The sequence below is a fragment of the Rhinopithecus bieti genome, unplaced genomic scaffold (assembly GCF_001698545.2).
Source record: "Rhinopithecus bieti isolate Rb0 unplaced genomic scaffold, ASM169854v2 scaffold_2254, whole genome shotgun sequence".
In the NCBI taxonomy this organism is placed as follows: Eukaryota; Metazoa; Chordata; class Mammalia; order Primates; family Cercopithecidae; genus Rhinopithecus; species Rhinopithecus bieti.
Genome location: NW_016803982.1, coordinates 4,053,468 through 4,068,313, shown reverse-complemented (window position 1 = coordinate 4,068,313; position 14,846 = coordinate 4,053,468). Strand labels below are relative to the sequence as shown.

The window sequence follows — 14,846 nt, the reverse complement described above, 5'->3', positions numbered from 1 at the left end:
AGAGAACACGGAATCCAGGCATCCATTAGACAGTCCACTGGAATCACCAACACTGGACAGCTGTTCTAGTGTGTAAGAGTCCTGAGAGAACACGGAATCCAGGCATCCATTAGACAGTCTTCTGGTGTCCTTTCTTCCCAATCAGAGATGTGTGGATGTGTGGAATGACACCACCACCAGCAATTATACCCTTGATGAGAGAATCCAATTCTTCATCTGCACGAATAGCAAGTTGCGAGTGACGAGGGGTAATATACACTTTACCTTTAAGTCTTTTGATGCATTTCCTGCCAGTTCAAGTCCCTCTGCGGTGAGGTACTCCAGGATGGCTGTGCTGTACACAGTGGCAGTCGTGCCCACACGTCCGTGACTGGTCGTCCTAGATTTCAGGTGTCGATGAATATGGCCCACTGGGAACTGCAAGCTGGCTCTCTGCCTTTGTCTTGGCCGTTCCGGAGTCCTTCCCGGCCTTACTGCCAGCCATTTCAAGTTCTGCTGAAGCTTAAGCAAGGCAGAGAAAGGGCTAATCAGACCCACCGTGAGATCCCACCGCCTACTCCTTCGTCGCACCGTGATTCAAACTGCCCTTTTCAGTTCTTACTATTCGTGATTGGATCAAATAGAAAATCTTGGTTTGGTGCTAGTCTGAAAGACCTCTCTAATAATGGCTATTTTCCCATTGTAACAAAAAGAGCAGGAGGTAATATTAGACTTTAATAACTTTGTTTTGTAATAGGTTGGTGCAAAAGTAATTGTGGTTTTTGCCATTAAAAGTAAAATGGCAATTACTTTTGTACCAACTTGTATTTGTGTGTGTGTGTGTGTGTGTTTGCGACACAGTCTCACTCTGACGCCCCAGCTGGAGTGCAGTGGTGCAATCTTGGCTCACTGCAACCTCTGCCTCCCTGGTTCAAGGGATTCTGATGCCTCAGCCTCCCAAGTAGTAGCTGGCATTATAGGTGCGCACCACCACACCTGGTTAATTTTGTATTTTTAGTAGAGACAGGTTTTCACCATGTTGGCCAGACTGGTCTCGAACTCCTGACCTCAGGTGATCCGCCCACCTTGGCCTCCCAAAGTGCTGGAATTACAGGTGTGAGTCACTGTGCCTGGCCTAGTGTGTTTATTTTTATAGTTACCACCTACTAATGAGAAAGCGACACTTGTTTTCCATTTACTGTAGTGATACCAAATTTCCTTTAAAATATTTATGTAAATCACAGTAAGGTGATTTAAAGAAAAATATTAAATAACAGGATCAGGGCAGGCAGAAACTGTGGTGCTGTAGTGGTAATGCCTGCAGTTTGAGAAATGCCCTCAATTCTCCTGAGGATTGCTTGTATTCTTCCCCAGGTCTTGGTATTTGTTGATTCTTTCTCTGGACTCAGTTGAAAGGACACATTTCTCTGGTGTTTTGAGGGTTCTTTTATTTTGAAACAACTTTGGAAGGGCGGGAAGGTGGACAGGTGTCCTGGGTCTGCTGTCTTAGACTGGAATTTTACCTGGCGGTCTTCTTGGTTTCATTGTTTTTGCTGGATTCTTTTCCTCTTTCCTTTTTCTTTTTTCTTTCTTTTCTTTTTTTTCTTTTTTCTTTTTCTTTTTTTTTTTGAGATGATGTCTTGCTCTTGTCCCCCAGGCTGGAGTGCAGTGGCGCGATCTTGGCTCACTGCAACCTCCGTCTCCTGGGTTCAAGCCATTCTCATGCCTCGGCCTCCCTAGTAACTGGGATTACGGGCGCCTGCCACCACGCCCGGCTAATTTTTGTAGAGACGGCATTTCACCATGTTGGCCAGGCTGATCTCGAATTCCTGACCTCAGGTGATCTGCCTGCCTCGGCCTCCCAAAGTGTTGGGATTACAGGCGTGAGCCACCACACCCGGCCTCTTTCCTCTTTTTCGAATTAATTTTAGTGTTTGGGGTTTCAATGGGGCTTGTTCCCTGCTTCAGCTAGGCCTTTGCTCAGTATCAGCTCCCCCCACCCATTAGGTGCTGAAGGGCCACTCAGAAGCCCAAACTTGCAAGGATTTTTCTGCTCGGAGCTCTTACGCTTTTCTCCCAGGGACAGGTCCCGTGGCTCATCAAAGCTTTAAAACAAGACTTGGGTTTCTCCGCCGTGCAGGCGTGTGTTCTGCTTGCCCTCTTTCTCCAACCCAGACTCACGTAGGCTACGCTGAAACTCTGCGGAGGCAGACCCTTTTGTGTGGCCTGGGATTGCTCCAGCGCCATCTTTGTAGCTCGGGCATGCTTGCTTGTCACCCTGTTTGGTTGATTCCGACTCCTTGGGTCGTTGAACACAGGGAGGCACCCCGGCTTGGGGCCAGCTGTTACCGCACACGCCCCGGCATGCGGCCCTCTGGTGTCTCAGCTGCGTTCATGGATGCCCACCCGGCGGGGCTTCTCCAGGCCCCAGGCGTTTCCTTTGGTCTCTGTAGAGGTTGTGGGGGGCGGGTTGGAGAGGAGAGTTACTTGCCAGCACTTTAAAATTGGCTTATTTCAGACCTAAGTTCAGGTGTCTGTGATGTCCTGAGGCGGATGAGTTGTTATGTGGCAGCATCCACCGAGCTCTCGCCCACCTTCTTGCCATCGATTCCCCCATTTCACTGTCTGCCTGGCCTCTGTAGGCACTTGAATTTACAACACATTTTCTTGCCACTAACCACACATTTCCCCCCTTGAGAAGTATTATTTATTCTCTCTTACAGTTTATCACATGGGCCAGAACTTTCTGTAAGCTTCCTGATTTACTTTTTAAGAGTTATTCCCACTGTTAACTGATTTATCCCATATTTGTGTGTTACAGTCATAATTTTTTAAACTTCTTTTGGCTTTTAAAATTATTATTTCATTATAACTATATTTCTTGTCTAATTAGTACTTTTAGTAATTGCTGCTTTTTACATTTAATGGAAGTGTTAATGTCTGTATAAAATCTCCCTAAGAAGTATAAACCCAACTGTTGGCCACCACAGCGGTGGGACCAAAATGAACATTTAGGTGCCCAGTGCCTTTGCTGACTTGCAGATTTGATACACTTTTCTCTGGCATGCAGGCCTCTGTGTTTGGTGCTGTTTTAGGACTTCCTTTTAAAATTTTACAGCTCACTCTTTCCTCTCCTTTAATTCACACTGTTTAAGTATTTTAGATGTGGAGCACATTTTTTGTATATAGAGGGTAAGTCCTTCTCTTTCCTGACCTTTTTTTTTTTTTTCTGGAAACTTCTTAGCACTTTCTCCAGCTTATTTTCCAGATAAACTGTATAACTATTGCTTTGATAACAAGTGTTTATTGACTGCGGCCCTGAGCCAGTCACTCTGCCCAGTTGTTCGGGGACCTGCATGAGGAGCGTTCAGTGTGGCAAGTGTCCAGTGTCATTGAATTCTCCCCAGTGCTTTAGGGACAGGAGCTGATTGATGGCTTCCAGTGTTTTACTTCTAAACACTGTAGGGAAATGGGTGTAACAAAAATAAATCTGCAACATTTTGATTCCTGGGCAGTCTTTGTTGAGATGATCACCAGGAGGCACTCATTCCTCCCTAATGTGGTCACTGAATCTAAGTTTCATTAAGTTTTCTTCTAGGAAGTCCAGAGACTTGAGGAATAAATCATAGTGGAAGTGGAAGGTGTCTCTTGCAAGGCATGGGTTTACTATGCGTTTATGGATTTCTGCCCTTAGTTTTGGTTTAGCTCCTTTCTGATGAAAAACTTTGTAAGAAAATTACTTTATGAGACATCAAGTCACCCCATACTTGTGAGAACCCTGAGAAATTTGCCAAATAGTTAAGTAGTCAGACATAGGAAAACCAATGTTGTGGTAGGATATGGCGGCCCCTCCTCTCAAGGGTGTGAACCATACAGGGCTTTTTGATGTCTGTATTTTTACAAGCGTGGCTTGTGGAGGCAGGCAATTTCTGGGTTGCTCCCCTACCTGTCTGTCTTCAGCTAGAATGCTTCTGTAACAGCCCACAGGACAAAACTTTGCAAGGCCTGTGGTTAGTGTCTCCAGTAACCAAAAGATACATATTTTATTCAGGTAAAATTTGCCGTTTTAACCATTTAAAAATGTTCACTTACTGACTTCCAGTACATTTACATTGTTGTACAATTAACACCAACCACAATTTAATTGCAGAACATTTTATCACGCCAGAAAGAAACAGAGTACCCATTAAGCCAAGCTTGTCACCCTGCAGCCCATGGGCCATATGTGGCCCACGACAGCTTTGAATGCAGCCCAACACAAATTTGTGAACTTTCTTAAAACATTCTGAGATTTTATCAATTTTTTTAAGCTTATCAACTATTGTTAGTGTTAGTGTACTTTATGTGTGGCCCTAGATAATTCTTCTTTTCCAGTGTGGCCCAGGGAAGCCAAAAGATTAGACATCCCTGTATAAAGCAGTCATGCCCTACTACCTTCTCCCAACTGCCCCTGACAAACACTAATCTGCTTTCAGTCTGTATGGATTTTAAAATTCTGGACATTTCATATAAGTGGAATCATGCAGTATGTAACTTTGTGTGACTGACTTTTTTTTCACTTAGCATACTGTTTTTGAGGTTCATCCGTGTTGTAGCATGTATCAAGATCCATTCCTTTTATGGCTGAATAATATTCTATTTTATAGATATACATTTTGTTCATTTGTTGATGGACATTGGTTTGTATCCACTTTTTGTCTTACCATGATAATGCTACTATGAACATTTGTATGTAGGTTTTTGTGGAAAAACACTGTGTTTTCAGTTTTCTTGGGTATATGCCTCAGAGTGTAATTGCTAGGTCATGTCATAATTATATGCTTGACTTTTTGAGGAACCAAAAAGATATATCTTAAGTATTAAAATAGTAATCATATAAAGTTATTGTACTTCCTTCTTATATATTAGAAAGAAATGGTTTCTTTATAGTCAGTCAGAACCAAGTTCAAATCCCGGCCCCTCTACTAACTAACCGTGACCTTCAGTGGGTTATTTACCCTTTCTTAGTTTATTTCTTCACCTAGAGAATGCTGATAATTAATTCCTGCTTTAGGGCTATTATAATCACTGAGATGGTATTACATGTAAAGTGCTTTTATTAGCATAGTGCCTGGCATAAAATACTCCACATATACTGTAACATTTATTTTAGGATAATACATAGTCACCCAAGCCTGATTAGTATTTATTGCCTCAAAGAAATGACTGTGTACTTTGGTCAAACCAAAAAGAAATCAGACCCGAAAGGAAATCTTAAACTTTGTATTTTTATATTATCTTTGCCAGAGAGGTATTTTGCATTTTTACTTTTAGATTAATGCATTGTCTGTTATTCTCAAAATTTGTAGCATCCCTATTTTCAAAGGTGGAAGGATCTCCTGCCGGGAAGTGACTTTTTCTTTCTTTTTTTTTTTTTTTGAGACGGAGTCTTGCTCTGTCGCCTGGGCTGCAGTGAAGTGGCCGGATCTCAGCTCACTGCAAGCTCCGCCTCCCGGGTTTACGTCATTCTCCTGCCTCAGCCTCCTGAGTAGCTGGGACTACAGGCGCCCGCCACCTCGCCCGGCTAGTTTTTTGTATTTTCAGTAGAGACGGGGTTTCACCGTGTTAGCCAGGATGGTCTCGATCTCCTGACCTCGTGATCCGCCCGTCTCGGCCTCCCAAAGTGCTGGGATTACAGGCTGTGACTTTTTCTTAACCTTCTGTTTGATCTTTCCTTGGGTTCTGTATGTGTGAACCATTTCCTGGTTCTGCTCACAGAGAGGCCGAAGATTGCTAGTGACTTGCCCCATCTCAGTGTGTAAGGATTCGCCATATGGATCTTTTTCTTGAATTAGTAACTAGTTACAAATTATTTTTTCTAATTGTCAAAATAGATTTTTTTGTGTAAAAAATTAAGATCTCCATGAACAGGCCAGAGATTATCACTGTTAATATTTTCGTAGATGCTTCTAAAAAAAGTATCGATATATTATTTTTTGTATAATAATACCACTAGACCATTTTGCACTTACTATTTAGGAACATCTTTCCAAGGTGTGAAATATTTTTCTACAACCTGTTTCTTAATGTTGAATATTATTCCATTTTTATGGATAGAACATAATTTACCCATTTCCCAATTGGATATTCATATTGTTTCTAGTCTTTTCACTATTATAAACAGTGCTGCGATGAGCATTTTTGTAGCAAAATCTTTGTGCTCATTTATGATAGTTACTTTGGGCTAAATTTCTAGAAATGGATTTCTTGGATCTGTGTTGCAGCCTCCACAGACTGCAGTCTTTTTATATTTCATTCACAATTACATTTACTTTTGTTACACAGGGCACCACTTTGATTTCTGTTAGTGCTTTGATTTCTGTTCTGTTTGTGATTGTGTATGTCTTTTACTTGAAATCCACCATGAAGTTGAACATTTCTTTGAACCGTGGCACTATATGGCAATGCAGTGTAGTCAGTTGTGCTTGCAGTCCGGATTATCAGAGCTTGCATTCTGGTTCTGCTGCTCACTAGCCTCTTCTTGTGCACTGTTTCAGTGTACTCTGCCTCACCTTTTATTCTATTTCTACAGAGTCCCATTTGGTGTATAAGCTGGTTTGTTGTTCTTATTTCTCTGTTCCTCCTGTGGAGAGCTTCTTTTCTGTGGCCACTCTAGACCATTGAGGATGGAAGCTGATGGATAAAAATGCTGCCCTGTTCCACCTGAGATGGTAGTTGAGACACATTCACCAGGCTTCTTAGAAAGTCCTGTAGGTTCCAACACCCGTCAGAAACATCTGTCACTCATGGCGATGGCCTACTTCTCAGTGCCCTTCTTTGCACTCTTCCTCTGTTTCCCTCCCTGTGTCCTTCACCACTGCTCCCTGGGATCATATCCCAAAATAAAGTACCTGCCTGTAAGCCTTTGCCTCACCTTTTACTCTCAGGGGAACCCCGGCTAAGACATTGTGTTGTCATGGATAGGTATTCTCCGAGTCACATTTTTGTCTTCCGTATAAATCTGAGAAGAGTAATGTCTACCTCATAGGGTTATTTTGAGGATTAAACCATGTAATTCATTCATTCACCACATAGTTACTGAAAGGCAACTGTGTGCCAAGTGGTGGCATTCTGGCTATGGGGATATTGGCAGTGAGCAAGACAGCTAGGACCCTGTCTTCATAGAGTTTACCTTCTGATGAAGGAGACAGACAAAGAAGCAAACAAAGAATTTCAAGTAGTAAAGAATGCCACAGAGTAAATTAACCAGGATGACGCACTCAAAAGCAAAAAATCACGATTGAAGGCCACTCTGGGGAGGTGCTGTTTGAAATGAGGACTGAATGATGAGGATAAGCTGGACATGGGAAGAACATTTTGGGTAGAGAGAGTAACAGGCACATAGGCCCTGTAGTGGAGTGGCAGGAGCAAAGTAGCACACATAAAGTGTCATGCTAATGCCTCCACTTCCTAAGGGCTTAATAAATGTTGGTTGGCATTAGTAGTTACTAGTTGGTTATATTAGTAATTAATAGTAGAGGTTAGATCAAAGGGATAGCCCATTGTTAACAAATAGCACTAAGTGGTCAGTTTAGCCTTATGGGTTGATGACAGATTGATTTCATAGAATAAGCAGTAATTGGGCAGGATGAGAATGGTTTCATAGTATACTTTAACTTGTTGATATGGTAAATTACACTGATTTGTTTCGTATTCCCCGGATAAGCTTTATTTGGTCATGATGTATTTTTATATAATGCTAGGTTTGATTTACTGATGTTTTGTTGAGAATTTTGCATCTGTTAATATGTTAATAAAGTATATTGGTCTAATTTTTGCCTTTTAATATCTTTATCTGGTTTTGCTAACAGTGTATCATTGGCTTCATAATGTGAGTTGGAAAGTGTTCCCTATTTTTCTGTGTTGTAAAAGAGTTTGTGTGGAATTGGTATTTAAATGCTTGGTAGAATTCTCCCCTGAAGCCATCAGGCTTGGAGTTTTCTTTGTTGGAAGCCTTTTAACTATAAATTCAATTTCATAATATCTATAGGACTGTTTCCGTTATCTATTTCTTCTTGAATGAGCTTTGGTAGATTGTGTCTTCCAAGGAGTTTGCCTGTTTCATCTAAGTTGTCAAATTTATGGGTATAAAGTATTTCGTAACATTCCCTTTCAAAAAAAATCTAGTTGTGATAAATTTTAGTAGTGATAAGAAATACATAATATAAAACTTACTATTTTAACTATTTTTAAGTGCACAGTTCAGTGACATTAAGTACATTCACATTGTTGTGCAACTTCTTACTGTCGTTTAAATGTCTCTGGGATCAGTAGTGATGCCCCCTCTTTATTCCTGATATTGATGATTGTGTCTTCTCTCTTTTTGTCCTGATCATTTCTGCTGGAAGTGTATCAGTTTTATTGATCTCAGATAACCAGCTTTGAGTTTCATTGATTTGTCTCTATTATGGTTTGGTTTTTCCATTTCATTGATTTCTACTCTTAATTATTTTTTTACATCTGATTGCTTAGGTTTTAATTTGCTCTTTTTCTGTTTTTTTTTTTTTTTTTTTTTTTTTAAGATTGTAACCTACACCATTATTTGAGACCTTTTGTCTTCCTAATATAAGCATTTTTATGCTACACTTTACTCTCTAAGCATTGCTTTAGCTACAGTCCACAAATTTTGCTTTGTTGTGCTTCAGTTTTTAATTCTGTTTTAAGTATAGTCTAATTTCCTTTGTGACTTTCTCTTTGACCCAGATATTGTTTAGAAATGTGTTGTTGAGTTTTCACATATTTGGGGGATTGTCCATCTTTCTGTTGTTGGTTTCTAATTTTTTTGTGACCAAGGAGCATGCTTTGTATGATTTTAATTCCTTTAAATTTTTTGAGGAATCTTTTATGCCCAGAATATAGTCTATCTTGGTGAATGCTCCATCTGCACTTGAACAAATGTGTAACTTGCTGTTGTTGAGTGGAGTGTTCTATGAATGTCAATCAGGCCAAATTGGTTGATAATGTTTTTCAGGTCTTGTATATCCTTACTGATTTTACTAGTCAGCTTGGGCTGCCATAACAATATACCACAGACTGGGTGGCTTAAAGAACAGAAATTAATTTTCTCACAGACCCAGAAGCTAGAAGTCCAAGCTCAGGGTCTTGGCAAGTTTGGTTTCTCCTGGGGCCTTGCAGGAGCCTGCTGCCTTCTAGCTGGGTCATCACATGGTCTTTCCTTTGTGTGTGGGAGCATCCCTGGGTCTCTCCTTTTTCTTATAAAGACATGTCACATTGAATTAGGGCTCCATCTATCCTTATGACCTCACTTAACCTTAATTCCCTCTTTAAAGGGCCTCTCTCCAAACACAGTCAACATAGAGCTTCAGCATACCAATTTGAGGGGGTCACATTCAGTCCATAACAGTGATTTTCTGTTTACTTGTACTATCAATTACTGTGAGAAGAGTGCTGAATTCTCCAATTATATTTGTGGATTTATCTATGTCTCATTTCAGTTCTATTAATTTTTGCTTCATTGAAGTCCTTTCTCAGCTCTCAGATTCTATGATTCTCTGTGTACTCCCCACCCAATGTTTTAATTATGAAAAATTTCAAACATGCCACAAAGTAGAAAGAGTGGTACACTGAACACCCATATACCCACCACCTAGATTCTACAATTAACATTTTAGTATGTTTGCTTTAGCAAATATCAATCCCTCTATTTATTTGATCAGTACCATATTATTTTTAAAATGCATTTCAAAGTAGATTATAGTCACATTTTCTCTAAACACTTAAATGTGCATTGTTATTAACCAGAGTTTAAGAATTATTTAAAGGTTTTTTTTGAGTTAAAATTTTTATGTGGTAAAAGTACAAATCTTGAGTTGATGAGTGAATCTTATTGTGTATAATGATACTGTATACTTATCCTGTGATGTGCAACTTTTTGGATATTTGTGTATTATTGCTTTCCACATAGGTTTTTGAGATCTGACTTCTGCTCATCTTGAGAGGAATACTTAATGGTAATTATCTGATCTGTATTTTTAGGGGTTTGTTTGGTCCTGGACAGAATTAAAATGGTTGTGTAAACAGGGTCAGTTATTAGTTCAGTAAGTATTTGCTTATATTTAGTTTTAATTTTTAATTGTGGTAAAATGTACATAATATAAAATGTACAATAATAACTATTTTTGTGTCTATACGGTAGTATTAAGTACGTTCATATTGTGCAACCGATGTCTGTAACTCTTCTTATCTTGCAGAACTGAAACTCTGTACCCATTAAACAACTTCCCATTTCCCCCTTCCTCCCCTCCGCTATACCCTTCTTCTGGCAACCACTTTTCTACTTTGTGCCTCTGTGAATTTTACTACTCTAGGTACTGCAAATAAGTGGAATCATATAATATTTATCTTTTTGTGACTGGCTTATTTCATATAGCATAATGTCCTCAAGGTTCATGCGTGTTGTTGCGTGTGCCAGTTTCCTTCCTTTTTAAGACTGAACTGATCACCCTTATATGTGTGTGCCACATTTTGTTTACCCGTTTATCCATTCATCTGCCAGTGGACACTTGGGTTGCTCCCGCCAGTATTTGAGCACCTCCTTCACATCACTCCCCCTTTGTTTAACAAACACTCTTGACTGCGTTTACGTGCCAGGTCCTGTTAGAGGCATGAGGGATGCTGCAACAGGGAATGTACCAGACAAAGCTGCTGCCCTAAATAAGCTTGTGTTCTAGTGGAGACTGAAGGTGGGGGAATGGACGGTAGACCAAGAAGTATATTTCCTTGATTCTAAAATGCATTTGTTCCCACATTTTAATGATTCTAAAGTTGGAACGCGGCCTTATAATTGATGATGTCTTAGAATTATATTTGGCAGCGTTTATTTTTTAGTGGCCATAAAAATAATGGTGTATCAGTTTGAATCATAGAGTTGATGAATCACTATTAAATCCACTGTTAAGTACTATGAAAAAAGCGGGACAAAGGATAAGGTGACATTTGAGCAGAGCACATGTTTAGTTTAAATGATGTGTTTTCATAGCAGGACATCATCCCTGAAGGAGGCAGTGTGTTGATTCACATTTGGCACAAGCTCTGACCCCAGTGTGAGCTGGTAGCACTTTGCAGACTGGTTATTTTGAGTGGCACTGGTAGAGAGGAGAGAGACCTGGCAGGTGAAGGCTTGGGGACGCATTTTGCTAGATGGGCCCGGATCTTGTAGGTGGGAAAGACAGCATGTCCGGAACTTAGTCAGAGCCATCTCAGCAACTGCCAGCAGTTCTTCCAGTGGCCCAGAACAAAACTTAGTTTTATTCCTGACTTCTCCATCTGCCCATACACCCAGTCAGTCAGCATATCCTGTCTGCAGCACCTTCACAACATATCCCAGTTCCGACTCCCCTCTTCATCTCCACCTCCACCCTGCTGGTTTGAACATCCTCCTTTCTTCCTTGGATTCCCTAACAGCCTCCTAACTGGTCTCCTATCTTCCACCCTTTCCTTGCTGTAATTTCTTCTCAATTTAACAACCAAAGCGATCATTTAAAAACATGTCCAATCATGTTACTCCTCTACTGAGACCTCCCCAAAGCACCCTGCACATCCAGAGGAAAGATTTTAAAGTCCTCATAATAGACTGTAGGGCTCTCGACTGTTTTCTCCCATCACCACTTCTTTGACCTTAGCTCCCTCCCTGTCTGCCTCATGCTCATTCTGCTTTTGCCGGTTGGCAGCCTTATCATCTCTTAATCATGTTGAGCATGTTTTCATCTCAGAGCATTTGTACTTGCTTTTTTTTCCACCAGGATCACCCTTCCCTCAGGTATCTGCAAGGCCTACATCTTCAGGTCTCTGCCCAGATCCACATGACAAGAAGGTCTTCCCTAACCAGGTTGGATAAGACGGCACCCCTCCTTCCCCACCAGCAGTGGGCCAAGTTATGCTGCAGTAGCAAACAACTCTGAAATATCAGGAACCCGAGACAACAAGGCTCACATCTCACTGCTGTTCCATCTCCATTGCGAGTTACCTGGGAGGGGTCCACTCTAAACTGTCGTCAGCCCCGGGAGCTGGCTGATGGCTACACTACCATCTGGCACATTGGCAGATGAAAAGAGCAAGAATGATTCCCTGGCTCTTAAAGGCTCCTCCTGGAAGTGACATAGCTTTCATTTACTTGGCCAGAGCAAGTCACATTGCCATGCCTCACTTCGTTTGGGAGTAGGGGTGGGGAGCAGTCCTACCATGGGTTTGGGAAGAGACAGGAAATATGTGGTGAATAACAAAGCCACAGGTTTTATTTTCCCTAGTTCATTTTGCGTAGGATTTATTTCCATCTGACATAATGTATATCTACCTTGTTTTATTTGTTGTTGCTTTTCTCTCCTGTCTAGACTCTAAACTACAAGACTAGGGACTTTGTCCACAGTTTATTGCTGTGCCTCAGGACCTAGAATAATGCATGGTACAGCATGGATGGCTACTCATATTTAGAGAGTGATTGAGAATACCAAAGCAAACCACTCATTTATTCATTTGGTGGATGCGTTGGGAGTTTGGTATTCAAGTTGGGAATGTGGATTAGGGAGATTTGAGAGGTTGGAGAGGAAGAGATGGTGTGAGATAAGAAGTTGTAGAGCAGATATACTAGAGAAAATCAATGGAAACGCTGGTAAGTGGAGAGTGTCACCTTGAGATTTGAGACCCAAGAATTTATGGTGAAATCTTGTGGCTCAGCTCTGTGACTTTCTCCAGTCGTGTTGAGTTGCTCAAACCGGCAAGGAAGAGGAAGGAATGACGGGGCCCATTGCAAAAGGACAAGTGGAAACCCAAGTTGAAGGAAACATGAATCAAGCTGCCCCTTGCACTTATATCACCCCTGCTCCATCTTCAGTCCTGTCAGAGTCACAAAGGAGCTTGCCTTTAATGGGGAAGCCTGGGGTGTTGTGATGGTGCTGGTGGTAGGAGCAATATTCTCTATATTCATTCTTTTCTTTGTTTGTTTGTTTGTTTTTTTCTTTTTTGAGGTGGAGTCTCGCTCTGTCACCTGGACTGGAGTGCAGTGGCCAGATCTCAGCTCACTGCAAGCTCCGCCTCCTGGGTTTACGCCATTCTCCTGCCTCAGCCTCCCGAATAGCTGGGACTACAGGCGCCCGCCACCTCGCCCGGCTAGTTTTGTGTTTTAGTAGAGACGGGGTTTCACCGTGTTAGCCAGGATGGTCTTGATCTCCTGACCTCGTGATCCGCCCGTCTCAGCCTCCCAAAGTGCTGGGATTACAGGCTTGAGCCACCGCGCCCGGCCTCTTTTCTTTGTTTTTTTGAGATGGAGTCTCGCTTTGTTGTCCAGGCTGGAGTGCAGTGGCACAATCTCGGCTCACTGCAACCTCCACCTGCTGGATTCAGGAGATTCTCCTGCTGCAGCCTCCTGAATAGTTGGGATTGCAGATGCCCTCCCACCACGCCTGGCTAATTTTTGTATTTTTGGTAGTGACGGGCCTTCACGATGTTGGCCAGGCTAGTCTCAAACTTCTGGCCTCAGGTGATCTGCCCGACTTGGCCTCCCAAAGTGCTGGGATTATAGGTGTGAGCCACTGTGCCCAGCCCCTATATTCATTCTTTTATTTCATTTTCTTCTCATGACACTTTTGAGGTAGATTCTTGTCTCCATTTTACAGATGAGGAAAATTGAGGCTGAAATGGCTCAAGAAAGGATTTAGGTTGGTTAGGCTCATAGTCATGGTACTCTCCTCTACATTTGAATTACTATGCAATGAGGAACTCGGTTAAATTTTAGATTCCTTGGAGCCTTGTTTGCATTTTGGTCATGAAGAAAGTGTGCAACCACTTTACTAATGGTTGCAGTTTAGATGCTCGCAAGACCTTACCAGAGAGGAAATAGTTGGGCTATTTTTATATGCTTAAACAAGTACAATAACCACAATGTCAACTGTAACTGGTAAATTCGCCCCCAGGGAATTTCTTATGAATAAGATGAAGGTGCACCTCACAGAATCTGAGACTGTCCCCATCAGTGAGGCTTTTCTGTGATATTGCCTGTTAATGATCTGGACATTTCATCTGTGCAAGGGACGATGCTAGGATTTATGATGGATGTAGAGAAGAGTGAGGCATGTGGCCTCCCTTCAGGAATCTTTATTGTAGTTGGGATAGCAAAACTGTACAAACCCTGGCTGCTCACAGTAGTGTGTGGGAACGAGGGTGCAGAGTGGGGGAAAAGCCCTTCAGGCTAAAATGGTTCGCTCAGGCTGATGGAGGAAAGTAGAAACAACTGTTATTTGAAGGCTGCATGAGATTTAGATAAGGGAATATCTGTGCTAGTAAGGAAGGCATTGATGATATTTGGGGATTTAAGTCTGGAAAAAATTTCCAAAGGCATTGAAACAGAAAGCAACATGTTCAGGAGGTAGTGAGCTGTGTGGTTTGATTGCAGCAAAGGCTCCTGAGAACAAAGCAATGGAGGTTGTGCTGAGGAGGCAGGAGGCCCAGAATGTGGGGAGGTCTGGACAACCAGGGACAGGGACTTGTCATTTGAGCTTGAAGGTCATACCAAAGTGACCACATTGCAGCCTTGTTTTAGGAAAGAGTATACACACACACACACACACACACACACATACACACACACAGATAGTCCTTCCTTTGCAAGGTGATGCAGGACCGTAAAAATGACTGTGCAAGTTGAAACCAGGCAAAGCTATTTTAATAATCAATGGGGAAAATTTGAATTGTTCCGTGATTTTTAAAAATTTTTGTTGAGGCCGGGCACGGTGGCTCAAGCCTGTAATCCCAGCACTTTGGGAGGCCGAGACGGGCGGATCACGAGGTCAGGAGATCGAGACCATCCTGGCTAA

The 14,846-nt window shown here is 41.8% G+C and overlaps 1 protein-coding gene and 1 pseudogene across 1 annotated transcript in view; one reads left to right on the top strand and one right to left on the bottom strand.

Annotated features, from left to right (window-relative positions):
* Window positions 1-14,846, top strand: part of UBAC2 (UBA domain containing 2) — a 188,546-nt gene that overhangs the window by 16,460 nt on the left and 157,240 nt on the right. The gene's annotated exons all lie outside the window — the stretch shown is intronic.
* LOC108521941 (histone H2A.Z pseudogene) lies at window positions 7-689 on the bottom strand (annotated as a pseudogene).